This window comes from Engystomops pustulosus, chromosome 1, assembly GCF_040894005.1.
Source record: "Engystomops pustulosus chromosome 1, aEngPut4.maternal, whole genome shotgun sequence".
Lineage (NCBI taxonomy): Eukaryota > Metazoa > Chordata > Amphibia > Anura > Leptodactylidae > Engystomops > Engystomops pustulosus.
Window position 1 is genome coordinate 216,676,503 of NC_092411.1, and position 12,208 is coordinate 216,688,710.

Genomic DNA, 12,208 nt, shown 5'->3' on the forward strand with positions numbered 1-12,208 from the left:
CATGACATAAAGTGCCCAATGATGTAACAGAGCTCAGGGCCTCATTGGACTCACTGAACTCACATTAGCTAAGTTGCATAAAAGTTTATAAACTGATTTTTTTTAAGTGGAAAGGAACCATATACAGATAAGGTAAATACTTTTTAATCATAGTTTTCAATTAAATTGAAAATGTATTTTGGTGGGTTAATTTGCATGGCAAGTTTTACTTAAGCAGATACATGTGTTGCACATATCTTTTGAAGTACACTAAACTATAAAGAAGGCCTCGTACTGCCATTGTCTTTTTGTATATAGAGGCTGGAAGTGACGTCACAACCACAACATGCTCTAGGCTGAAGCATGTTCCTACTGCGGCTGTAAATGGGAGCACAGATTGAGGTGAGAAGGGTCAACCCCTTTAAAAGACATCATAGTATCATAGTATCATAGTATGTAAGGCTGGGAAAAGACGCAAGTCCATCAAGTCCAACCTTTAAGAATTAAATAAATGTTTTATTCCCATAACCCGTGATATTTTTTCTCTCCAAAACTGTATCCAGGCCTCTCTTGAACATGTACATAGAGTCCGCCATAACAACCTCCTGAGGCAGAGAGCTCCACAGTCTCACTACTCGTACAGTAAAGAACCTTTGTCTATGTTGATGGTAAAATCGCCTCTCCTCTAGGCGCAGAGGATGCCCCCTTGTCCTGGTCACAGGCCTAGGTATAAAAAGATCTTTGGAGAGATCCTGGTACTGTCCGTTCAGGTATTTGTACATTGTAATGAGGTCTCCCCTCAGTCGTCTTTTTTCTAAACTGAATAATCCCAAATTTTGTAATCTGTCATTGTATTCTAATCCCCCCATTCCCCTAATAATCCTGGTTGCTCTCCTCTGCACCCGTTCCAGCTCTACTATATCCTTTTTATACACTGGTGCCCAAAACTGTACGTAATATTCCATGTGTGGTCTGACCAGGGATTTGTATAAGGGCAAAACTATGTCTTTATCATGAGAATCTATTCCTCTCTTGATACATCCCATAATTTCATTTGCTTTAGCAGCAGCCGCCTGGCTCTGGTCCCTAAAATTAAGTTTACCATCCACCAATACCCCCAAGTCCTTTTCAGCTCCAGTTTTACTAAGTAATTGACCGTTTAGAACATAATTATACTTTTTGTTTCCATGTTACATCTACCATCAGATATACTGATGGTAGACTCCTATGACTTACCCAATGGTGGGTTGTCTTCTTTCCTAAGGTGTTTTTGCTATATTCTAAAATGGCTGCATTAAAAAAATTTAGACTTATGTAAAATATACAAATGAGCTGGAGGCGCCTCACGCCTCTGGGGGCTCATAATTTATTGACACCCTTTGTAGCCGTATCCCGCCCGTGTTACACTCAGATCTCCCTTAATGTCGTCCAGCAGTCTGCATATCTCCCACATGCATGTTGAGACTTTCCTTGCATCAAGCAAGGAAAGTCCTGCGAGATTTGCAGACTACCGGGTGACGTCACCAGCAGTCTGAGCATTACACGGGCGGGATATGGGTATAAGCGGTGTGAATAAGTTATCAGGCCCTTAGCCCGGTGGCGGCATATTTAATATAAGTCTATTTTTCTTCAATGCAGAATTCTAGAATATAGCAAGAAAGAAGGTGACCCAAAGAATGGGTAAGTTTTAGGATTCAGAATGTAGAGGTCCTCAAAAGATGCAAAAATGTTCTCCTGGATAATGTTACAATGTTCCTAGAGAACTGATCCGTGTCATGTTTTTCTGCTTCTTTTTGCTGGGGCTCTCTATACATTTGCATTTAAGAAAGAGTAAGTAAGCATTAAAAGTGAGTATTTACTAAAGGGGGAGTGTCCCTATGCAGACTGACCATGGCAGAACTGGTTGGTAGAGTCAGAATGTGTTAGCTCCTAACTGGTAACTGGCAAGTTACAGTTACAATTTTCGGTTGTCAGCATTCCAGGTAATAGCAGATGAATGGAACATTACAGAGTGAAAAAAATAAATGCTACAAAATTATTATTTCATGATACCGTATATTCCGGCGTATAAGACGACCTGGTGTATAAGACGACCCCCCTACTTTCCTGTTTAAAATATAGAGTTTAAGATATATTCGCCGTATAAGACTACCCCTTTTCCAACGCATACAAAACACCGGTAAAAATTAAAAAAAAAAAAACAGATTTGAATTTAACATGGTCCTTTTTTTAATTTAAATTCTTATGACATGCAGGTATATAGCAGGAAAACTGTCGCTCATAAACATAAGGCATACAACAACAACATTACCATCGGTATGCATAAAAACATTGAACACCATCCACCAGTAGCCATAATTAATGTCCCCCATCTACCAGTAGCCATAATTAATGTCCCCCCCTCACCAGTAGCCATAATTAATGTCCACCCCAGCAGTAGCCATAATTAATGCCCCCACCCAGCAGTAGCCATAATTAATGTCCCCACCCCCAGCAGTAGCCGTGATTAATGTCCCCCCCACCAGTAGCCATAATCAATGTCCCCCCAGCAGTAGCCGTGATTAATGTCCCCCATAGGTAATATCCCCCCCCCAAATAGCCATTTCCTAACTTTCACATATGCCCCCCCCCCAAATAGAAACAGGGCCCCATAGATTTAAGCAAAATAAAAAAAATAAAACTCTTACCTAGTTATTCCGCTCCTCTACGGGCCCTCTCTCTCTTCTAAAGATCGGCGCAGGCGATGGCTGATGACACGTCTCCCAGGTCAGGTGCCGGGTCATAGACCTCAGCAGACCCGGAGCAGGCAGGCGCGTCATTAAGCCTGTGCCGGCGTCGATGGATGAGGTGTGTGGGGAGGTGGGTGGCACGGGGGCGGATCGGGGGCCCGTGCAAATTTTAAATTGTGACAGCTCCGGGTCCTCCTGATCCAGCGCTCGGACCAGATGCAGAACAGTCCGTGCGCTGTAAGGAAAAGGCCCGCGGCTCTCACAATTTAAAACATCTGCCCGCTGTGCTGCGCCGAGTTATCAGCGCAGCACCGGGGTCAGGTGCGGGCCTCGGTACCGCGATCGGTACGCCACTGTTTGAGGCTGCCGGCAGCTTTGCCGGCAGCCAACACTGTGAAAACACCCGCGATCGGTGCTAGCACTGATCGCGGGTTTTACCGGTAAGCCTTTGCTGCAATATGCAGCAAAGACTTACCGGCTATGGAGAGGGCTCAGCCCGTGAGCCCTCTCCATGCAGCGCGACCCGACCGCCGCCGTGAATACACGGCGGGCGGTCGGGATTACCGGCGTATAAGACGACCCCAGAGAAGACAGAAGATTTTTCTGTCTTCAAAAGTGGTCTTATACGCCGGAATATATGGTATGTCAGGACACAACAGGTCCTCTTTCATTAATATGGCTCACAGAAGTCAGGAAAAAAGTCACTGGGGGGAATTCATCATTTCAATTTGTCTGTGACTTGGTTGTCTATGTTCAATTCCATTTTTGTTGTATCTGAATTCCTCAAGTGAGTCTATGTATGTTTTTGTATTAGTTTTTTTTTGCGTTTGGCACAAAATGTTAATTTTTTGGCTGAACATGTCCCTCTTAGGAGCAATTGGTCTTGATAAATTCGATACTGTTTTTGTCCTATTTATACACCAGCTGGTGACTGGAGTCATTTTGCACCAAAACATGAGCCTAAACAAAAATTTGCGCCAAATCGCAGATCATGAAAGTTTACTATTGAAAACTAGTCTAAGCAAATAATGAATCTGGCGCAAGCAGGGTCTACTTTAAAGTGACTTTGCACTGTCCTATGTTCATTTGGCACAATTGAAAATCCCAAAATAGCATTTGTACCAGCAACTGCGTCAAAACAATGCCAAACTTAGACAAAAGACCCAAAGATAACCCCCCACCCCACCCGAGCTTTGAAACTTACATTCAAAAATCTGAAGGGAATTGCTCAAGATGCATATTGATGCTGGTCCCATCAGTCAAAGAACCCTTTGTTGACCTTTAACAACCAAATACTGTATAAGCGGGGTTGCATTATGACCGCAGCAAAAATCATGCAGTGTTCAATGCAACCACAAAGCAACTGCATTGCTTTTATGTACAGTGCTTTAGGTGATCTTTCACAGCATATTTTTAGTTATTTCATGTCACCCCAGCCTAATGAGGAATCCCTTAATTTTATACATATACATATAATATATTTATATGTTATACAATTTTTTGGTTTAAAATATCTTGTTTTTCATGTGGATCCTATATCTCCCCCCAAAATTTTCTGGATTAAAAAAAAAGAAGAAGTAGAACCACTGGAGCCAATTTTCTGAAAGTGACTAATTAGTTCCGTTCTCTGTTCTCTTGTACGACAAGTTTATGGAGCCAAATCTAAAGCTGTGACTTTGATTTGAGGTCCAAAACGGAATTCATCCAAGCATCTAAATCTACATTAAAATTAACAGGAATGTGTCACAAGTGTTGCTATGCGCCATGCACAAGTGATAATACCTATTTGCTCTCCATCACTACATGTAATTATGTGTAATAAAACAGCAGTGACACCACATTTATAGCCTTAGGATGACATAGATCCAGGGATTACCAATGTACTAGAACAAAGAAACATCCGAATGATAAAGTGTTATTTCCACTGTAATGTAATTAGTTGTCCTCAGTTGCAGAACTTTAGTATTTATTGCCAAATTTCCATTATTATGCTGATATGAAACATAAAGAACAACTAATATTAGAATGAATTGCCAAAGCTTTTAGTTCAATTGCCAAAATGAAATTCTTTTTTTCCATTTAAAAGGGCTGTGCAGTTTGCTAAATATATTTTCATTTACCTTATTGAGGAAATTTGAGTTAATAGACTTAAAGAGGTACTCCCAATAATTTTTAATCCCTTACCTCTGATTCGTGCCAATATGTGAAATCAATATGATACATACTTTTATGTTTTAGTGAGGTACAATAAGATCAACTTTGAGCCTTCTATAAGAATAAATAGGAAACTAACATCATAATCCAGATATAGGTTAAATCATTACGCCAATTACAAAGAGTCCTCTAACAATCGACCCTGCTAACAAATAACCATTGTCAGGCTGCAGTGTGGTGGTAATCCAAAGAAATGTTCTAAGATAATAAGTTTTGAACCATAATCATTTAACAAATATCAAATATAGATAGTTTGTGAGATAATGTGCAACATATAGTAAATAATTGTGATCAGCTGACCCAGTTGGATTTGGGTCTAGTGGGTTCAGCTGAACCCACTAGCCAAATCTCAGGGTTTGTTTAGCTGGACCCGAACACCTGCTCATTAACCTGGACCCAATCCGCTCATTAACACTTGTGATTGGTAAAGCCACCAGTGGCATGTAATTGTGTTTTGCCTGGGATCTTGTCACTCCCTGTGATATAATGCCTGTGGCATTCAAAAGATAAAACAATTGTGGGTTTTTACAAATGAACGTTGGACCAAATACCGAGGTCTGTTTTTTGTTTTGGAGTTTCTATTTTGTATTTCCCCACCTTCAAAAATCTATGACCTATTCTTATTTTTCCAGGTAAAGAGCTGTGTGTGGGGTTGTTTTCTGCGTAACAAATTGCAGTTATGTTATTGTGGTGTATGGCGATTTTCCTGATCATGCATTACAATGCATGCCAATACCCCTATAAGCACCTTCCTCTTTCTGATTAACAAGGTCCACAACAGCTTGGGTAAAGTATTTCATATTAAAATGCTTCAACAGTAGCAGATTGTAACAGCTTCTAGACTGCCCATTGTAGATATACATCGAGGAGCCTGAATAACTAAAGCTTACGCCATATCACATTTATGGTGTGTGCTTTATGCAGCTGCCCGAGCAACTGGGCAACTGCTTGCCATATTTATTGGTTCTGTCTGGAAGTGGTTGATCTGCTTCTTCAATGTAACTCATCGATGAAGTGATAAAACATGGGATTGTCAGAATCTCATTTTAAGGAGGTGGCTATTGGGTTCGTCTTGATTCAGCAAAGCCAAAACAGTGACAAATGTCACTGCAACTGTGATTTTTTTTCCCTGTAACTGGGGCTGCACAGGAATTAAAGTTATGTTGAAAAAGCAAAGTGTAAAAAAAATAGCAGTAAGGTTCCCAACCCAAAGATCGATTATGACATTCAAGGGACATAAAGTAAAAACATTAATAAATAAAAAAAAAATAATTAAAAAATATACTCCAAAAATGTGTTTGCCTCTCCAGTCACTAACATTACCCTTAATGAGGCCCAATTACCCTGAAACTGATGTGTGCAATATAATTTTTTTGTTATTGATCAGCTTTTAAGCCCATACTTTTGTTTAAAAGAAAAAATTCTGGCCAAAAAAAGCAAAAACTTGATGCATTTTTTATTTCAGAAATAAATAGAGCAGATGTTAATTTTTTTATATATATTGTATTTGTCAGGGCTGTGAGTCTGTGGACCCTCTGGACCACCACGGACGATGGTTCTAGCCGACACCTGGGACCGGAGTCTAAGTGGCACCTGGTCTTCACCAGAGCCCGCAGCAGCAGGATGGTCTTGCTGCGGTAGGGTACCACGCTGGAGCCATGAGAGGTGAGTGCAGCCGTGCAGAGGCTCCGGGGGGCACACGTAGGCACATGGTGCACCCACAATCCGAGACAGGGATCGCAGGAGTATCCGTACCAGTATTAAGTAAAGCAACTTGTTTTTGCTTTTTTTTCTGCTTCCTTCTTATGCAGTGAACAATGCATCTGAAAGCCTTCTGAAATCTGCCCACTTCAGAGAGACATGAAGGCTAATGATTAACTCTTTCCATACCTACAGCATAATTCCCTTAAAATCAATTACACTAACCCACATGAAGTAAACATATCTTGGAAAACTGATATTATATAGTGGTACAACTATCCCTATATTGTTCCTCACCATATTTATGCATAATCATGCTCTTTTAGCTTAGCTGCACCTCCAGCTTAATCAAAAGAGAAATAAGCTCCCTCAATTTCCCCTTCTCTCAGGAATTCTCTATAGTGAGTCACACACAGTCATACTCCCTTTCCAAAGTATGAGAGCTTAGCAGAATCATTGGTAAAGAGAAAGTAAGCCCCTTGTCAATCAGGAGGCTGGAGGCACAGCTGAGCTGGAAGAACATAAACATGCCAGAATCCGTGCAAAGGAAAGACGATGAATGGAGTCACATGGGTTGTTTTGCTTTGATCGTGAGTCAACTTTATGAATCTACTTTACAAGCATAGGGAGGAACAATATATACTCATTTTGGGGGATATTTATCAGGACCTCTGCGCACCGCCAGAGGCCCTGAAATAATCGCAAATGCTAGCCTATTGCTAGCTTTTGCGATTATTTGCCCCGATCCACCCCTGACGGGAGTGGGCCGGCGCGGGGCGTTACTGTCCCCGTGCCTGCGCACTTGCTTCTGCCGGCGACTTTTCATATGTGAAAAGTCGCCGGATACGTTTTTTTCTACACCAGGCCCTGCCTGGCATAGGATAAACTATTCGCAGCCTCCCGCCCCGATACATCAAGAGGCAGAAACATCTTGATGTATCGGGCTGCGAATTTGCAGCGGTGGGGCATGAGCGCCAGCGTATGATAAATATCCCCCTTTAAGTCAGTTTTGCTGGTGCCTAATAATGTGTACTTAATTTATCATATGTTGCATGTCATTTGATAAATGTGGCATATTGTTAACACTTAAGATATACTTCCACCTCAAAATCAAAAACAAAATGGCCACTTTCATACCAAGACAGAAAGCTAAGAAAAGCATCCCTGGTTCCTGCCTCAGTAACACACATAAATACACATGCAATACTATGAGCTTTACCTGCATCTGGTTACCTTCTGCCATTTTTAAAAGTGGTATTATATATGCTACTTTTTTCCCATTTATCAAAAGAAAGTGTCTCTGTCTGCATCTCATTGTAATGAATGTGAAGCAGATTTTCTGGATTTTTTGTAGCTTGTTACTACTAAGAAATGCTATTTGATTTGGACCTCACACTTTTTTCTTGAAATGTTTCTCCAGATTCTACATAATCTACATAATTCTACAAATTTCTAAAGTATAATTTTAGATAGATTTGAAATAGACTACCCACCCACATTTTAACCCCTGTTTTGTAAGAATTGTAAAACTTATTGGACATAAGATAACTAAATTCATGCTCCAGATTTTGCCATATAAGGTGTGATGCATTGATTTCACTAAAAGTATTAAAAGTGCACTGATTTTCATTTTCAATTCTCATTTATTTTTTGAAAACACATTTTGTCTTCTTTAATCTCAAACTTTCTTTCCCTATTGGTTTCATTTTTTAATAAACCACTAAACATTATGAATTAAGGAAATACTGTAGGAAGTTGCATGTCATTTGAGAACTACCATGGGGCCAGTGTTTCCCCATATACAATCACAGGAAGACTGCTTACAACAAGACTTAATCCTGCATGCACAACGGGAAGATGAAAGGAAAAAAAATCAGTTTTTATCCAAAACTAAAGTATGTATAAGTGACAAAGTTATTGATAAGAATGCGGTGACACAGGGAACAGCCACTTTGTGCAGTAGCTAAATAAGTATGTCAAAGTATGAAAGCAAGGCACTGGCTGAGACTTGTTCAGGACATGTGTTCAGTGTGACTACAGGCTACAAATGATGGATAGTAATGAGCCGAACCAGGTTACAAATGATGGATAGCTATGATTCCGAACCCGAACTTTAAAAATCTGTTTGGGTTGTGAACCTGGGCCCCAGTAACACCTGAGATCGGTGCTGGCACCGATTGAAAGTGTTAACTGTTTAAATGCTGCCGGCAAAGCTAACCTTAATGGTACTGCAATGGGTACTTTAGCTGTTTCTAAAATAAATGTGTAAATTTGCACAAAAATTGTATTGTGTAACATGCAGACCAGTGCTTTAGACAGTTTTGGTAAGCTTTAATGACTTTCGCACCAAAAGGGGCTTGGACCGCTGTAATCTAAGACAATAAATAGAATGTGCAAAGTTAGTCTAGATGTCTTAAACTACACCAAATTTACTGTTCAGTATCAGACACATTCATAAGAATTAGATGAACAACACCTAAGAAGAAAAGTAGGAACCCCACCATCTTTGCAAAATAGGCATCCAGTGTTATTTGTCACATAGACAGCAATAAAAGCAGTATATAGCAAGCAATCTGACATCCTTGACAGTCAGAAACGCTTCAGATTGCTTGCTATTTGCTGCTTTAAATGATGTGACAAATAAAGCAGGATGTTGATTTTGCAAAAATGTTGTGGTTCCAACTGTCTACTGAGGTGTTGTTCATATATTATCGAGGGACAAAGAGGGGCTGTTCCTATGGTGCATGCACCTGGTTGATGAGCTGATATCTTCTGGTGTGTAAATTTAGTATATTCATAAAATTGTATTGTATGTATTAGGGTGTGTTTACACACATTACATATGTCCCAATATTTCTTTAGAACATGCCAACCACATATTTCAGCTTTTTTAAGCTCAACTAAGCACAACCACTGTTAAAACTGATGTTGATTTAAGTAGATAAAAAACAAACTTACCTAAAGGAAACTGATATCTGTGAGACATTTTTTGCATGTTCTAGACTCTGTTCAACAAAATGTATCATAATTCTTATTTTACATATTACATGCTACTGGTCTTGTTTGTGTCATAATAAAAATATATAGATGCTAGAACCCAAGCTATACACGTTGAGTGCTGTCTACTCATGTCTATGTGAAATTATCACTCTTTTTGCTACATCTCTCGCTCACTTTTGAGAGTTCATGAAAAATATACATATTATAACGTTTGTAAATTGCCTGTCATTTTATGTAAACTAAGAAAATCAAAGTAGCTTTTCCTATTATACATGTCATACGCAGGTAAAATTTAGTGACTACTCGACTTTAAGACTTTGACTATAAGTCAAAGAAGCAGAATGTTTGCATTAAGGTCAAGTGATGCCATCTGTATAAACTAAAAAGGTTACAGATAGCAACTTCCTTGTATCTCAGACTGTTTTTTACATATCTCCTTCTACTTTTACAGTGCTTGAGGCATTGGACGAATCCTCTTTGAATATTATATTTGTTCTGAATTGACTTCATTGTCCTTCAACACAGTAGCTTTTTGTGAACCATATATTTTCTAGCCTTCCATCTCTTGCCTGTCGAAATCCAGAATATTACATTTCGAGAAATTCTCCAATTATTTTATAGAGAAAAAGAATATTTGCCCTCAGAATTCATAATAATTTAATTTGGAACTACTGACAAGTGAGAATTCCACATGGTTGCCATATTGCCTAGGTATCTGTTTCTCATTGATGATTTGTGTCTCATGATGTCATCTCTCACTAGACACGTGATACAGCAATAAGAAAACAGTCTTGGTTTCTAGACATGGCTTTTAAAATGTTAAGTCTCCCATGGGATTGATGATGAAAATACAACTTTCCATCAGACTCTTTGAGTGGAAAAATAAAATAAACATTACCAAGTAACCCTTACCCTATCACAAATTTATGTCAATTTAACCAAACACTTGAAATTGATTAGAGCTGAAATGTTAGATGATGGAAAAAGAAGCGTCTTGAGACTTGTCCAAGATTTCCACAATGTTTAAAAAGCCTGGAGATAAAAAAAAATTAAGAGAAATAGTAAAATATTACAACTGCAAACACTGATGTCTTGCACAATTATGCTCATATGAAAGTCACTAAACAAAACCAGAAGGACAGGTCATACACGTTATTTATTTTCCATTGGTCACCAGATGACTACTGAATTTTATGTGCTTGAACTTTGAACTAGTTGGTAGACCTGACCACAGTCCTCTGATGATGGTCTGTCATTTGATAGCTTTTGCTTTTGGGGGCTGCCAAGTTCCATGCAAAAGTGATGTGAGATGCTGTAACTAGATGATATATTGTAGTATATGATACTGAATTGCAATGTTATAATCAATACATTGAAATAATACAAAAACGAAATACAATGTGGAGTAAATTACGTGATGAGCATTGACTTATAAAGCCTGTTTCTACTTATACATGATTCTTCAGGTGAACTCATAAGTCTGCTTGTCAGAAGATGTTTAAAATAAAAGAGAATCCAAGTAAGTTTGAATGTTTATATGAGATAGCCCTATAGACTGTATATGAAATGAGGCTGAATACATCAATTCTGCTAATGGAATAAAAACATCATTGAAGAAGAAAGATCCATTACAGGATAAAAGAATATTAGTTAATGATTTAATAGGGGTTGTTTCAGATTATTAAAACATTGTTGCCTTTTTCTGAAAGAAGCATACCTCAATCCCAAGATACTACACACAAAAGGTTTTAAACAGTACCTGTGTGCCACATGTATTAAAAATTTTAGACAGTTTTCAGGCATATTTACGACTAATACAATCAAGGGGTGAGATCTATGAAATGGGGGTGTGGCACAGCTTGTTGGTATTAACTAAGTCAACTAATGCACAGTATGAATATAAAGTCCTAAACTACACCAGATTTATCATCCGGCACCAGACACAGTAATAAACATGATGCAACATAAGACTGTCTGATCTAACTGTGCGTTGTTTTACCTTACAACACTATTAAATGTGCCCCTATATTTTTAAAACTATAGTAATAATAATAATAAGGGTTATGTAGAAGGTTTGTGCCATTCAGATTGCATTATTGTCACGCTTTACACGGAAGCAGGAAACTATATAAAGAGAGTAGTAAGAACCATGGAAACAGGGAAGGGAAAACTGTCCCTTACTCTAAGGCTACATTCACACTAACGTATGGGGGACGTATATACGGCCGACGTATATACGGCCGATATACGTCCCCCATACACTTCTATGGGCGCACGGCACCCTACGGGAGCGGTACGGTGCAGCACACGTGCGGCACCGTACCGTTCCGTACCCGGGAAAAAGATAGGACCTGTCCTATCTTTTCCCTTAATACGGCGCCGTGCGCCATAGGTTGCTATGGAGAGGGGCGGGGGTGAGCTGCGCTCACCTCCTCCTCCTCTCCCCGTACACTGCCGTTGCCCGCTACGGTACGGTACGGGCGGGCAACGGCAGTGTGAATATAGCCTAAGACTAAGCTGTGCAGATCGCACATTGTAATAGATGGCCTAGATCATGATACACAAAGATCACACAAAGATCTGAG